Here is a 17,136-nt window from a genome sequence, read left to right as displayed (position 1 = left end):
ACATGTTTTCATATTCATCCTGAAGTTTTTACGTCAAGGAAAAGATAATTCATTCAGAGACGTTCTTTTTCAGACATGAGTGAATTCAAAAGCTCCTGTTAAAGATGAATAACCATTATTATAAACACGTTCATGGCAGAAGTACTTGATTAAATAGTCTTACTCACAAGGAAAGATAGAGCTGTAGAATTGGATTAGAACAAAAATTGCGACGTCTGATTCTGGGATTTTTTCATAAAATATGCATTTTTGTCTATTTTTTCAGCTTTAAGGCATTATTTTTTTAGGAAATGCAGTAACAACAATACAAAGTATATATTTTCTGAAAGGCACAACCCTCCCCTACCAAATGATACCTAAAACTATGAAAAACACCCACAGGTGGCAATTTTACAAGGGTTTGAACATTGCAAAGCCCGAAAATGGCCAATTGTACATCGTTCAACGTTTTCACCCATATCATATATATGTATATATATATATATATATATATATATATATATATATTATTATTATTATCATTATCATTATTATTATTAATATGATGTTACTGAAGTACAGAGATTGAGATGTAAGCAGGGACCCTACTGCATGGGAGTGGGGCGGTGGGATGGGGTGGGTTAGAGGGCAGGTTGATTTCTTTTTTTTCTTCTTTTTTTTGGCAGCCACGTATCATTCTCTGTGTTAAATATAAGTTTTATATATTGTAGTGGATATCCTGGCAACGCGCATCATACTGCGTTGCCAGGCAGCGCATAGCGCGGCATTCATGGCCATGGATGTGCGCGGAAAAGATTCACCTTCGGCGCTGGCAGTTGAAGACCTGCAGTGGATAAGCTCACACGTAAGTCAATTCAACCCGCTGTTATTAATTCAGTATATTTGTAACCCGTTGTAACATTGGTGTCAGGAGTGGGATGAAACTGAATTATAACCTGACTATGTGCAGATTGTGAGAGGTGTTTGAATTGAGTGAATTATAGGATAACTAGTTGATGAGATGAATATTGCGTAAGTTGCCAGCTGACGGTAAATTGTTGTGTTTTATTCAACGTTGTGTATGCGTGTCGTTCATTTTATTGTTTATGATCAGTGACTGATGTACCGAGTATGATGAGACGTACACCAGTAATAACGCTGTAAGCGAAAGACTAAAACGAAAACAAGTCAGTCATCAAGCGTTCAGTCTGTGACTGCCCTTTTAACAGCATTGAATGGTTTAACTGTTAGCTTGCAGCAGACTACATCTTCGATAAATGCGAAATTAGACTCGGTTACAGCTAATCAAAAAGAACTTGAAGAGCGCATGACAGTTGTTGAAACCAAGCGTGAAGAAATTAAAGTTGATCAAGTCAGGGAACCATCTCCGTCACAACTACTAGAGCAGTCTACTTTGAATCAGAAACGCGGCAAAGTGATTCTATCTCCATCGTACAATGGAACAGTGCCGTGGGAAGCTTACTTCTCTCAATTTCCTTTGTTAGCACAATCAAACAGGTGGGATGAAGATCAGATGGCTGTTTATCTGGCAGCAAGCCTGACAGGTAAGGCGGCTTCGGTTCTAGCTACTATTCCAGCACAGCAGAGAGGTGAATTTCGGGTACTAGTGCAAGCCCTTGGAATGCGATTTGGCTGCGTCCACCAGTCGGAACTGAGTCGCGTACAGTTTAGAAATCGTCGACGCCGCCCTGACGAGAGCTTGCCTGAGTTAGCAGGAGACTTAGAGCGTCTCGTTATGCAGGCATATCCGGACGCAGGCACCGCAATTCACGAGTCGCTAGCTCTCGATCAGTTTATTGACGCCATCAGCGAAGAGGATATGCGTTTGCGTCTTCGTCAAAATCGATGCGCTACGCTTCACGAGGCTTTGCAGCTCGCTCTCGAACTGGAGTCGTTCTCCCTAGCTAGCAGAGAAAGACAGAGGGATGTCAGGACAAGGGAGGTAAAGGTCGACAATGTCATTGGGAAATTGATGGACACGCTAGTTGAGAGAATTGAGAAAGCTATCAGACGTGGAAGTGGTGGCAGAGAGAAGACCACACATAAGGGAAAAGGGCAATGCTACAACTGCGGCAAAGCGGGACACTTTATCAGAGATTGCCCTGAGAAGTCGTGTGACATCTGCAAACAGCGAGGCCATCTTGCAAAAGACTGCACATCAACTGTTGTTTCTGATGAAGCACAGGGAAACGACCAGTAGTCGCCCTCGTGGAACAGAGGACGACTAGGAACCTTGAGAATGCTCCAAATCACGTTCTAATCAGGTCACTGGGAGGGGAGCCAGATGGGCTTGTCGTGAGGGATGAAGTTGAAGGAGAGGCGTGTAGCTTCCTCGTCGATACTGGGTCTGGGGTGACCCTAATCAGACCGGATGTCTGGGGGAGAATCGAGAGGAAGGCACGAATGCAACTTACCGCAGATGCACGACGAATTGTCACGGTGACTGGTGAGAAGGCGGATGTTAAGGGTACCGCGCGAGTACGCATTCGCATCGGCAATGACGTGATGGAGCATTGTATTATCGTGGCCGATATCGTTGACGAAGGAATAATTGGCATTGATTTTCTTTCTGGGCAAAATTGCATGATTGATATGACCACTCGTACACTCAAAATGGGGGTGAACGAAATTCCACTCCTTCGAGAAGCATCTAGTGAAAATAATGTAAGACGCTCAAGGGTTGTCGTATCTTCTACGATTGAGGAACCAGGGAGAAGCGAAGTCATTGTGCCAGTCGACGTATCAACGAAGTGTGACATGAGGTGGGGCGCCATTGAATCGCACCAAGAAGTAGATTATCCAGCAGGGATAATGTTAGGGAGGACTCTAGTTGATTTAGAATCAACATGCGTAGCGGTACGCATTGTAAACTTAGAGTCAGATGCTTGCACGCTTTCTCGTGGCATGTGTATAGGAATATGCGAAAGTGTCGAATGTGTCGTCAGTCCTTCAGATGAGGAGGGGATAAAAGGGGGGATAGAAGGTATCGAGGAGGAGCAGAATAAGTTGGCACCGCATTTGGAACCACTATTTGAAAGGAGATATTTCTACGGAAGAGAAACAAGAAATGCGGAAGTTTCTGTACAAACGACAGGATCTATTCTCCAAAGGTTCTCATGATATAGGACGGACCGACATACTGACGCATCGGATCGACACAGGTGACGCTACACCGATACGACAGCGACCTTATAGACTTCCACAAGCCAAAAGACAGGAAGCCATAATGGCAATTGAGGAGATGAAGAGCCAAGACATTATTGAGCCTGCGTCCGGTGAATGGTCGTCACCCATAGTCCTTGTCAAGAAAAAGGACGGGAGTACAAGGTTTTGCGTGGATTACAGGCGACTGAATGCAGTGACGAAAAAGGATTCATATCCACTTCCTCGTATTGATGACATACTAAATGCGCTGTCAGGTTCAAGCTGGTTCTGCACTTTGGATTTAAAGTCTGGATACTGGCAGGTGAACTTAGAGGAAGAATCCAAACCGAAGACGGCATTTTCAATCGGTACAGGATTGTGGCAGCTCAAAACAATGCCTTTCGGCCTTTGCAACGCACCGCAGACCTTCGAGCGCTTAATGGAACTGGTTCTTGGTGGGCTCTCCTGGAATTCCTGTATGGTGTATCTTGACGACATTGTAGTTCACGGAAACTCATTTTCTGAAACTCTAGAACGTCTTGGTGTAGTATGTGACCGCCTGCATTCAGCTGGGTTGAAACTCAACCCGAAGAAATGTGACCTTTTCAAGAAGGAGGTAACATATCTGGGTCACGTGATCAGCAGTGATGGTGTGAAAACAGATTCGGCAAACGTTGAAACTGTGAAGAATTGGCCTATCCCGAAAAATGCACAAGAAGTACGAACCTTCCTTGGCCTATGCACATACTATCAGCGGTTCGTCAAAAACTTTGCCATGGTGGCAAAGCCACTTCACGAGTTGACTGAGTAGGATGCCTCTTTCAAATGGAACGAGGAATGTAACGATGCATTCCTCACAATGAAAACAGCACTTACAAGCAGCCCAATTCTCCAGTTTCCAATCAGCGACGATAAGTTCGTGGTTGACACGGACGCTAGTCAGAACGGGATTGGTGGCGTTCTAAAGCCAGGTGGTCAACGGGGAAGAGCGTGTTATAGCATACTTCAGTCGTGTTCTGAAGAGGCCAGAGAGAAACTACTGTGTCACGAGAAAGGAACTATTGGCTGTAATATGCACGATTCGACACTTTCACCACTATCTGTATGGTCGACATTTTCTCCTTTGAACCGATCATGCTTCACTACAGTGGCTGATGAATTTTCGTCAACCGGAAGGACAACTTGCTCGATGGATGCAGGTGCTTGGGGAATACGATTTCTCGACTGAACATCGTGCAGGAAAGATGCACTCAAATGCTGACGCGTTATCTCGTAGACCGTGTTCTGGTGACGATTGTTTACATTAATTGCGACAAGGCCGACAGGAAGGACCTGCAAGAGGAAAACTGTGAGTCATTGAGGTGTTACGCAACTCAGGAAGACCACACTACCAACAGCCAAGATCTAAGGAAAGCACAGATGGAGGATTCTGTAATAGGAAAAGTACTTTTCCTTGTCGAAGAACATTCGGCAAAACCTGACTGGTCGTCAGTTGCCCATTTTGGATCGGAAATAAAGGCATATTGGGCACAATGGGAAAGTCTGGCGCTGAAGGACGGAATTCTTTACCGGAGATGGGAAACAACCAGTGGGGATGATTTTCGATTACAGCTTATTCTCCCTGCTTCGATGCGTACCGATGTCCTAAGTAAATTGCACGACGACATTACGGCTGGTCACTGCGGTGAAAACAAGACACTAGAACGTATCAGACAACGTTACTATTGGTTGCACTATCGGGATGACGTCATTAAGTACTGTAAGTCATGTGACAAGTGTGCGGCAAGAAAGGGGCCTAACAAGAAAAGACGCTCTAAACTGCAAACATATCGAGTAGGATCCCCTATGGAAAGGTGGGCTGTGGACATAATGGGCCCCCTACCAGAAACAAAGAAGGGAAATCGATATATTTTGGTGATTATGGACTATTTCACTAAATGGCCCGAAGTATTTCCCATACCAAACCAGAAGGTTGTCACAGTGGCAGACGTCATCGTCAATGAGGTTGTCCCACGGTTCGGGGTGCCGATGCAGTTACACTCCGATCAAGGTAGAAATTTTGAGGCACAGCTTTTCCAGGAACTGTGCAAGCTCCTTGGAATCGAGAAGACCAGGACAACTCCATTGCATCCTGCTTCCGATGGAATGGTGGAGAGATATAACAGGACATTAAAATGCCAGCTGTCTCTTTTCGTTGACGATCATCAGTCAAACTGGGATGAATGCCTTCCTCTCCTCACTATGTCGTTATAGAACGGCAGTACACGATGCGACTGGATTCAGTCCTTCAATGCTCGTTTTCGGAAGAGAAATGAGAGCACCTCTTGACTTGGTGCATGGTCGCCCCATGGATGCCGAACTAAGATGTCAATCTGAATACGTCGAGGGACTACGTGACAGACTTTTCATTGCCCACGAACATGCCCGTCAACATCTGCAAATCTCGGGAGATCGCATGAAGAGGAAGTATGACGTAAAAGCAAACACAGAAACCTTAAAGAAAGGGGAACAGGTGTGGCTACACAATCCTCGTAGGCGCAAAGGATTATCGCCTAAACTCACGTCGGAGTGGGAGGGACCATACACAATACTGAAGAGACTGAATGATGTGGTCTACAGAATTCAGATGACCAAACGGAGCAAGCCCAAAGTTGTGCACCGGGATCGGTTATGGCGGTACAAAGGGCACAAGGAATCCTGGCTGGCTGACGAAGAGATGAACTCAGCAAGAGTGCTTAATAAGTGCACTCAGACAAGTAATAATGGAAATTAAGAGTCTTGCTGTTGTTGTTGTTGTTGTTGCTGCTGTTGATGTTGTTGAGTTTCGTTATTCATTTAGTTAGCTTCCAGTTTAGAATGTTTCGGTGTGTGGTGTAATTGCGTTTCAGACACCTTCTGACACCACCGTTTTTCATCAGTCTATACGAGTATTTTATTCTTTTGGATGAAAGAATTCAAAAGAGTTATTTGGATCTCTGCCGGACGAGATGCGCAGATCTCGTTTGTCACTCTCAGCATTAGAGCGTTTGAAAATTGGTACCTGTGAAGAACAGGGATACAGTGCAATGTTCGAGGCGTAACGACTGAGATCAGTGTAGTTAAAAAAAAAAAAGAAGTAAGAATTGTAGTTCATTATTTTTTGAATTGAGACGTGTTTGTGTTCAGACAAGGTAATATTTATTTGACGGGACGTCAAATTTGTAAGGAGGGGATAATGTAGTGGATATCCTGGCAACGCGCATCATACTGCGTTGCCAGGCAGCGCATAGCGCGGCATCCATGGCCATGGATGTGCGCGGAAAAGATTCACCTTCGGCGCTGGCAGTTGAAGACCTGCAGTGGATAAGCTCACACGTAAGTCAATTCAACCCGCTGTTATTAATTCAGTATATTTGTAACCCGTTGTAACAATATTTCGGGCAACGCACCGATTGATCTTTTTTATTATTATTATTCATGCATTGCTGATTGTATATTTTTTTAATACATGGTAGGTGAATGTTTTTGTTATGTGAAATAATAGAAATCAAATAAAGATTACTGAAAACAAAACAAAAAATGTGTGTGTGCGTGTGTGCGAGTGTTAGTGTGGTATGTGGACAAAACATAGGTTTGATATGCAAACAGAACATTATGTTTGTTTGTTTGTCTGTTTTGTTTGTTTGTTTTTTATTGCGTAGGTCTACACTTTCTTGCACGATTACAGTGAAATTCAGTCACTGTAAATGAGATCTATGAGCCGAAAAAAAAAAGTTTAGTAAATTCGTTTGTGCGCTCATTTCTTTTTCCGGATTATCGAACCTTTTGTTATTTTCTCTTTAACGAACTTCAATAATAACGAGTATCACCCTACTCATTAAATGTCATCTGATAAAACTATGCCTTAGCAAGGGCTTGTTGCCTATTGCACTGATGGTCTGATATTCTGACTACGAATTTCCCACGGTGTCCAGGAACTGTCTGTCCCTGAGTTTCGAAGACGGATTAATAAACCCCGGTCGTGTTAAGGTCGATGACGACAGAATTACGGCGATACACCGGCAGAAGTAAACGGCCTCTTGTTGTACAACCTGCGTGGACAGTAAAGATTACCAATATTTTCGTGAATGTACAATTCTGTATTGCGGAGTTATCCCGTATGTGCATTGTCTTTTGGCAATTTCGCCTTTGCCAATCAAACATATAAACAATATAGCTGGAAGAAAGCAAATCAACCACCCTCGTGATAAAAGTGTCAAGGTCTTTAACATGGTTAAAGTTACGACACTAACAGCAGTACAACCTTGCCCCTTTTTCCGCTCTTCTAAATAAATTTTGTAGTTAAAGAGGGTGATTTTCCTGTGCTTTGTGGGCATGTGGGAGGGTGGATCTTACAAACGTAGCAACGTTTTAAGCACACATTTCATTAAACCCCACATAAATTGTTGCCAGGCAAAGCTTCATTGACACTTCTGTGGTGTATTTCAAACGATTCCACCTCCACTGTCGCGGTACCTAATGATCTGTATCTGCTTAGCAAGTGAAAGCGAAAGTGAGGATTAAATCTGTCATAGTTAAGCTGGTTTCAATTCGGCCAACAGGAACTGTTCCAGTCCTAGCGATATGAAGGCAGGGTTACATCAATACCATTCAGTTGATTTCAATGTCATAGCATTTGATTTTTTTCCCCACTGTGTTATTCTATAATCCTCGCGTTTAAATACTTCATCACTTGATTCTTGATAAAAAGGTGCGGAAAAAAATTCACAAATAAAGATGCAATTACAATGTTCTCGTTTATTGAGGGGGAGAGGTGGGAAAGGGTGGGAGGAAATAATATTCCATCAAGAAAAGAATGTAATGCCAATGGTACATTCTCACATGTATTCTATACTTTACAAAGCTTAACGTCTAAGCTTAACGTCTAATACCAGTGGCGGATCCAGAGGGGGACGCAACCGGCGGACGCCCCCTTTTATTTTTCGTTAAAAACAAAAGAAATAAAAAGAAAAAAAATGAAATGAAACCCGGACGTGGCACCAGAAATATTAGTCACGCCCACCCCCCCCCCCCTCTTTACGGAATTCCTGGATCCGCCCCTGAATACTACCGATAATTGTATGGTTGAAGCATGTGAAAATCTACAACCCCATCACTTTCGAATCTTTTGCACTTTCACGGAAGTCGGAAACGAAAGCATTATCACAGAACCTCAAGGAAGACCGCAGAATAATCAGAAATGATATCTCAATATGCTGCGAGAATGCGTATATGTGCGTTTGCACTGTGTGTCTTTGCTCACATTTCCTGTAAATGCACCTATTAAGATTGTGACCAAACAAACAGAAGGAAGACACCTGCTTAAAATTCAGTCATTAAAATGAGTTCATGTGTGTATTAATGCATTACAGAATGTAACGTATGTATAACATACAAACAACATGAACAACAACGGGTCTGTATCATGCAATGGGTCAATGGCGTCGTTTTGTGTATTAAAGACATGTACATATCATATTAGTGTGGAACATGGAACGTAGTCAAGCTGTGAAACCTCGAATCAACGAACTTTGTACCCAGCGCATCGTATGCAAATTTATATGTGCATTTAAGTATAAACGGCAGAACATAAAAGATTAATTTGCATTGACTTTTTTATTATCCGGATCGAGAAGAACATAAAATTACTATAATTAATACGTTATAACGAGAGGTAAAGATGATTTCAATATGCATTATTATATACACACTAGGCCTGTATCCCGATATGAAACGCCAGTAGTAAGATATGAACAGGTTCATAAAGTTAATGCATTAAATACAATATCTTCGTATACCAAAATAGTACGACCCACAATCCATCCACAAGATTACACAGAACCACCCATGTACAAGGCCGCATATGATAGTTTCTGATCTCGCGACACGCACGATAGCGGTAGCAGTATACACAATGTGGGTCTGCATGCGTATGCATAAGAAAGACAGATGATTTTGGAGGACTGCTTACACGTTAACCGCTGTCAGCAGAAAGTCGACGCTCTAGGTTGTATGGCGAAAATTAAAGATACTAACTCTGACAAATGAAAAAGGAAATAATTTTGCAATGGATGGATACTGCGCTAAACTCCTTCTGCTGCAGTCAGCTTTTGTAGTCTACCTACACGTTACAGTAAGTGACGGTAACCTTTTTAATTGATTTGTACTACGTAATATAAGACCAGGTGCAGATATGTGTTGTTGCTAACAAGATAGAGCATTTGGGCTGTTTGATGTCCTTACATTATCATATGCATTTGTTAGATAACGAAAGAGAACATGATGGTGCCTATGTAGCTTTGGATTTATCAGTCCCCTTATAACTGTTCCTGTGCACAAGGTGGAAAATTGGTGCATGCGTTATTCTCTCTCTCTCTCTCTCTCTCTCTCTCTATCTCTTTCCCTCTTTCTCTGCCTATTTATACACTAAGAAATATTTCATTTATTTGCCGTCTTTTTAAGAGACATAATGTAAATTATAGAAATTATGAGAATCATATAAAACCAGAATATAGGTAAAAGCATGAGATGACACATTCAATTTCTAAAACTTTAGCTCTACAAAGTTATATTCCGGCTTTACTTGAGGATATCCCAATCCGTCATATCTTGATCTGTGTCAACTGATAGTAATAGCAAAATCAAACATCAATAACTTTATTCTCACCAGTCAAATAATCAGTTAGAAATCAGACCAGTGGTACGAAACAGCTTCTAGAAGAACAGACCTGACGTCGTGAAAGGGTTTGAGGGATGGAGGGAGGGAGGGCTGAAACACAAATCAAAGCAATCTGTCGCTAGATTTGGGGAGGATTTTATTATGATCATCGGTCAATGTTTCTGTTGTCATTACCGGTATTAGCTTTATTTATCTCTAAATACGAAACGAAAGACGTTGTAAATATAAACCTGTCAATCCAAGGAGACTTAACTGAATTTCGGTAATCTGTACTTGCTTCACGAAGACAGATTGTTTTTACGCGTCATACATTGTTTCCAACGCACATACAATATTACGCCCATTATGCACACACACAAAAAAAAAATGCGACAATAAAGCAATATTATGTGCAAACCATCTCTTTCGCCTAGAATGATTGAGCAGTGATTCCGTAGTTGGTACGTCCAACTTCTTCTCAAAACACGAATGTACGTTCCTTCTTTGGTTTCAGATTTATATTGATGATCATTATTTCTAATTTAGTGTAAGTTTAGTTGGTGTAAATGTATATTAGATCTAATTCGTGTTCTGTTAAAATGTATTGAATTAAGTGATGAGATCAAGACTGATAAGCAGATTGGAATGAAACTAAAAATGGTGTAAGATTCATGAGATATTAATTACCTCTATTCTCAGCTGCGTGAGTTTCCAGTATTTCCAGTTTTAGCATATTATACATGATATTAACGCTTTCCTTACGAAAGTATGCAAAACTTAAGGATTGCTACTATCAAGTCAATTGTATTGAATCTAACTTGCATATCATAAATGTGCTCATGAGCATAAAATATAGGCCCCTTAACTAGAAGTGCGCTCAACGCAGGAACAAGATAAGCAGCATTGTAAACAACGGCGTCGTGTTCTGCTTGTTTTGCCAAATACTAACAGTTGAAGTATAAAACGTTAAAACATTGTTTCGGGCTCTGAAAGTCACATGATCCGACACGCCGCTGAAATGTGTGCGTTGAAAACCGTTGAAAATGAACGTGGGATCTATGCTGTCTTGTAACACGTGCTTGTGCGGGGTATTAGTAGTCGCCCTGAAGTGTAAAAAGGATATTGAATGTTAAATTTTAAAAAGTAGTCCCAAATTCAAAAGTGTTAAGTGGATTTGACATTATGCTAATCTTTGTGTGTAGCTTGGAGGTCATTTTATGAATAATTTTCCTCGTCAACTGTTTACATGAACAATATATAAAGAGCCAATATAACCGGGGGGCCAAACGCTAAAAACAGAGGTCGAGTTCCACTCTCTCTACAAACTAAGTAGACCATGCTTATTTTCAAGTTTTTATTGTAACAAACAGCATTTTACTAGTCTACCTCAAAAAATTTGTTGTGAAAGCCTCCAAATCTAAGATGGCGTCCAAGATGGCCGCCATATTTACTGAATTTGTCATTTAAATGATAGAATTCGATAGAAACATCAAATTTCAACAAATGTGATGTCATATGAAAGAGAATAACATTTTCTGCAAGTTGATACCATTTTTGTGGGTTATTGTGATAACTGGATTGAGATTTTAAGGAACAAAAACTCATTTTTTGAAATTTTTCTGAAAAAAGGAAAATCATGAAAATGTTTGATTCGGCATAAATTAGAGAGTTATCTTGAAACGTTTCAAGAATTTTGTTTGACATATAATTAAAATTTGGAGAAAATTAGGGATCAGTACCATTTTCGGTTCACGAGTTATAATGTCTCAACTTGAAAACTTACTAGGTAAAAATGGCCACTTTAGTTGTGACCAAGACCTTGTTGGTCATAAAAAAAGTCTGCGCACGCCAAGACTACTACACGCACCACTGGCACTGGCGCTTGTAGCAGTGCCAGTGGTGCGTGTAGTTGTCTTGGCAAATGCAGACTTTTTTTGACAAACAAGGGTTTGTGCCTGCAAACTTACTTTTCATACCAAGTGGTAGCTCAAGTGATACTGATCGCTATTATTTAAAAGTAGATTGTTCTGAAGCAGATGAGATGAAGCAAAAAATATTTTTCAAATAGAGGTAGCAGCTTGAAACTTGGCACCAATCTTGTTATAGATAACTCAAGACAGAATCAAGATCAACCGCTCAAAAAAAAAAAAATCAAGATGACAGCCATCAAAGTTGACATAGTGTATTGCGCCAAATCAAATGTATTATTTCGATTTTGATACAATTTTGTCTGTTGTGCTATCTTAAACCGTCTTAGGTTTTTATGAACACATTTTTAAAGCCAGTGATATTCTACTCTCCGAAAAAGAAAAAAAAAATCGAGTGGAAGTTTTTACTTTTGAAGGAGTGAATAACAGAAAACGGTGAATTTATAGTGAAATTGGAGTGACTTTTGAGTGAAAATGTTCATTTTCACTCATTTTAAAGTGACCTTAGGCAGGGCTCCACACTAGCTTTTACTTGTGGTGGCCCAAAGGCAAATATCCGACCTTTTTTGGTGGCCCGATCAAATTCTTCATTTCTGACATTTTGGTGGCCCGACGTGCGTTTTTGGTGGCCCCGGGCCACCGGACCACCGTTAGTGTCGAGCCCTGCCTTAGGGATCACTCGTCACTCTTCGAGTGATCTCCGAGGTCACTCTAAAATGAACAAAAATGAACATTTTCACTCTCGAGTGATCCTGATATCTAATATGGGAAAGCATCTACCAATGGCATAAATTCAGATCACTTGTGACACTATAACCCACATGAAATCAGCCTAAAAACAATGTAAGAAAAATCTGATAGCAGTAAATACAGTTTCAGCGTGCTTATTTGCAAATGTGAATATACAGCACGAATAATCAATTTGGACAATTTTATTCGAACAATATACTGAAAAGCAATTTTGCACAACACATTTAAGAGCAAATTTGAGAAATTGCCGCCATGACGGATTTTTCGGGGGGGGGGGGGGGGGTTAAAGGACATCTACGGATCAGACATTATTACGTATATACCATCATCCTTCACGTTTCTAGAACAGCAGAGTGACATACAAGTAAAAAAGCATATCTTTGATACAGAAGCATTTCTTTTTTATCTAAGATTGGGTCTTACCCAAACACTGGAATGAGCTCACCCCCCCCCCCCCCTATGGTTTACACTATTACAATATCGTTCGGATGTATAGAAACATGTAATAGACAGCAATATAAGAAGATTTTAAAAATATATCATAAGTTATAGGTTGAAATTTAACTTTGACGCAACACACTAAGGGTATCGTTTGCCATTGGGAGAGATATCACATTCGATTTATATGTGCAGGTTAGTTGTATCACAAAACATTCTACCACGTAAAAAAAAAAATGTATAATAAAGCCTAAAACATACGGAGATATCACCATTTCTTTTCAAGAAACCATAACCCTGATAACTGTTGACAGTTCAGTATATAAAAAAAAAAATCTTATCAGATCTATTTAGTATATCTAACACTATTTAGCATTAATTATACTGATTTAAGTTTGTACATTAGTTGCTCTATCCCTAACTCACAGTTTAGAACTAGTTTGAGGAATTAAGTAAAGCTGGATTTCTGTTTTACGTGCACTAATGGTAAATAATGCCTTGAACGACAACCTCGATTAATAACCGCCATCTTGAATTTTGTGTGGATACTATTTTTATCGCTAAATATTACGCATTGGCAAAATTTGTGCCAAATTCCAAGCTCCTATCTCTTTTTGGAAAATACTTTCTGTTCAGTCTTATCTGCCTCAGAACAATCTACTATGATGAAATGCGACAGTAATAGCGACCAGCGTCACCTACCACTTGGCATAAAAAGTTAGTTTGCAGGTACTTGCAAGTCACTAGACCATTACGGTATTATATGTGACCATGTAAATACATTGTACGCAAAATGTGTAATGCATAAATATAATTTTTTTCAAGTTTTAGATGTTAACTTGTCAACAGTGTATGATATTGCCTGTAATTCCAGAAATATGAATTATGTCTCAATCTCAGTAAATCTCAATCTCAATCGCAGGTTTCACAATAATTTTTCAGTTCTTCTTTGATAAAAACTAAATCATGCATTTTTACATTTCTTCCTTTTTTCAAAACAATATAGAAATATGGATTTCCTCCCCCCTCCAAAAAAAAAAAGAAAAACAAACAACCCCCCCCCCCCCCCCATTTATCACAATACACAGCTAAAGTGGTATCAACTTTTAGGAAGTTTTATTCTCCTTCATATGACATCAAATTTGTTGCAATCCAATGTCTCTATCAAATTTTATATTTGAAATGTTAAATTCAATAAAAATGGCGGCCCTATTGGACCGCATCTGTACTTTGGAGGTTTTTGCAACAAATCTACTGAGGTGTACTTAAGGAACATTGCATAGTATGCTTGATATTATGTATGGTCTTGTTTATAGAGAGAGTTGAACTCGGAAAGTAAGCACGATCTTGGATTTGACCCTCTGTGACGTCTTTGGGAACAGAACTTCCATGAAGTTCTTTTAAGAACCAATATGTATTATTATGTTCCAATATATGTAATCATGTCAAAGTGTATTACCTGTGTTTGATCGGAAATGAAAATAAAAAAACATGCATGTGAACATGCATGTGTGAAATGAAATGAAATACGTGTAAGTACATATTATGTAAAATGGGATTTCAAGTTTGAGACATTATAACTCCTGAACCAAATACAATACTGACCTCTAATTTTCTCCAAATATTGATTATATGGGAAAGATGTTAATTTGTGCATGGTTTTCATAAACGTTAGTTACGTCTTTAGAGAAATATTCATGGTGCATTCTGAAAAATGTCTCCATAAAAACCTAAGATGGTTTGAAATAGCGTTAAAATTTTCAGAATATATAAAAAAAAAACATATCAATAGACAGGAAAACAGACAAAATTGTATCAAAATCGAAATAATACATTTATTTTGGCGCAATACATTATGTCAACTTTGATGGCCTGCAATCTTGAATTTTTTGAGTGATTGATCCAAATTTTGTTTTAAACTTTCTATAGCAAGGTTGTTTCAAGCTTCTATCTCTATTTGAAAGATATTTTTTGCTTCATCTCATCTGCTTCAGAACAATCTACTTTGAAATAATAGCGATTAGCGTCACCTGAGCTACCACTTGGTATGAAAAGTTAGTTTGCAGGCACAAACCCTTGTTTGTCAAAAAAAGGTCTTCATTTGCCAAGACTACTACACGCACCACTGGCACTGCTACAAGCGCCATTGCCAGTGGTGCGTGTAGTAGTCTTGGCGAGCGTAGGCTGTTTTACCACCAACAAGGTCTTGTCACAACTAAAGTGGCCATTTTTACATAGTGAGTTTTCAAGTTTGAGACATTATAACTCCTGAATCGAAAACGGTATTGACCCCTAATTTTCTCCATTTAATTATATGTCAAACAAAATTCTTGAAACGTTTCAAGATAATCCTTTAGTCTTTCTCTAATTTATGCCGAATCAAGCATTTTCATAATTTTCCTTTTTTTCAGAAAAATATCAAACAATGAGTGTTTTTCCTTAAAATCTCAATCCAGTTATCACGCTAATCCACAAAAATGGTATCAACTTGTAGAAAATTTTATTTTCTTTCATATGACATCAAATTTGTTGAAATTTGATGTTTCAATCAAATTCTATCTTTCAAATAACAAATTCAGTAAATATGGCGGCTATGTTGGTCGCCATCTCGGATTTGGAGGCTTTCGCAACAAATTTTTTGAGGTAGACCAGTGAAATGTTGTTTGTTACAAAAAAAAAAAAAAAAAAAAAACTTGAAAATAAGCATGGTCTACTTAGTTTGTAGAGAGAGTGGAACTCACTCGTTAAGTATGCGACTTTTTGGGATTTGGCCCTCCGGTTAATAATGGTCTGTAGTTTCAGATTTACATAGATTCTGTATAAAAATTGCTTTCTATCCTTCTTAAGATTACCCCTGGAGCTTAACATTACGGAGGGCCGCAGAACGTCTAGGGGTGTGCTCCCCAACACCTTAAAACTGTTTTAGCCCGTGAAAAAAAAAAAAGAATCAACACAAACCAGAATAAGAAATGGGAGGGGTGTGGTCACAGCACCCATTTTCTTCATCAAAGATTCCGTCTTAAAGGGGCCCTGAAATCCAAATGCATGTTGATTTGTGTTGATTTATGATACCCTCAACATCACTTTTGTGGTGAAACGAATATCTAGAAACATTCCATATATTTTTAACGATTTTTTCTGTTATTTTTCTTCAGATTACTTGGGAACGCCCACAAAAAATCCTTCCAAACTAATCAATATTAATATTCTTGAGATGACCTCATCTGTCAATCATTGGTAAAAGTACTGAAATGTTTAACAAAAGACATTGGAATGCACCTTCCCCTCGACTCGGCATAACTTGCATGTTCCCTCGCCATGTGTTTTGTTAGTCACATTAATATGACAGAAACATGCAAGTTATGCTGAGTCGAGAGGAAGGTGCATTCCAATGTCTTTTGTTAAACATTTCAGTACTTCAGCAATGATTGACAGATGAGGTCATCTCAAGAATATTAATATTGATTAGTTTGAAGGATTTTTTGTGGGCGTTCCCAAGTAATCTGAAGAAAAATAAAAGAACAAATCGTTAAAAATATGTGGAATGTTTCTACATATTCGTTTCACCACAAAAGTGATGTTGAGGGTATCATAAATCAACACAAATCAACATGCATTTGGATTTCAGGGCCCCTTTAATGTTGATCTCGTCTAAGCACGCGAGGAGGGGATACCTATTTCCAGCACTTGCCCCTTGCATATTAACAAAAACAAAATCCCTGTTCAGCTTGGAGCGTGTTGCTTTTAGTGATTTTTCTTTAATCATCATTGGTTAACAGTGGTTAATGTTTCTGTTACCATAATCGGTATGCGTCGTATCTATCTCTAAATACGAAACAAAAGACATCATAAATATAAATGGCTGTCAATGTAAAGGGTAAAGGTGACAATAATGAATTCGGTAATCTGCATTTGTATATATATATATATATATATATATATATATATATATGAAGGGTTTGTTTGCAAAAACCGATAAGTCCATTTTTGAAGATTTTAGAGTACGATCTCTGTCATGAAATACAAAATAACACCTTTTAAATGATATATTGATCACTACATATAAAGGTATATTTTTTTTAAGTTATGGTCAAAAGAAGCAACAATTTTCTTATTATTCTCTTTATTTTTCTTGACATTTAACCGCAAATATCTCCATTTGGCAAATATGGACTTATCGGTTTTTGCAAACAAACCCTT

The sequence above is a fragment of the Diadema antillarum genome, unplaced genomic scaffold (genome assembly GCF_040938485.1).
Source record: "Diadema antillarum isolate AM-2024a unplaced genomic scaffold, OU_Dant_1.0 seq00001782_RagTag, whole genome shotgun sequence".
Classification (NCBI taxonomy): domain Eukaryota; kingdom Metazoa; phylum Echinodermata; class Echinoidea; order Diadematoida; family Diadematidae; genus Diadema; species Diadema antillarum.
Note: the sequence above shows the minus strand (reverse complement) of the source record.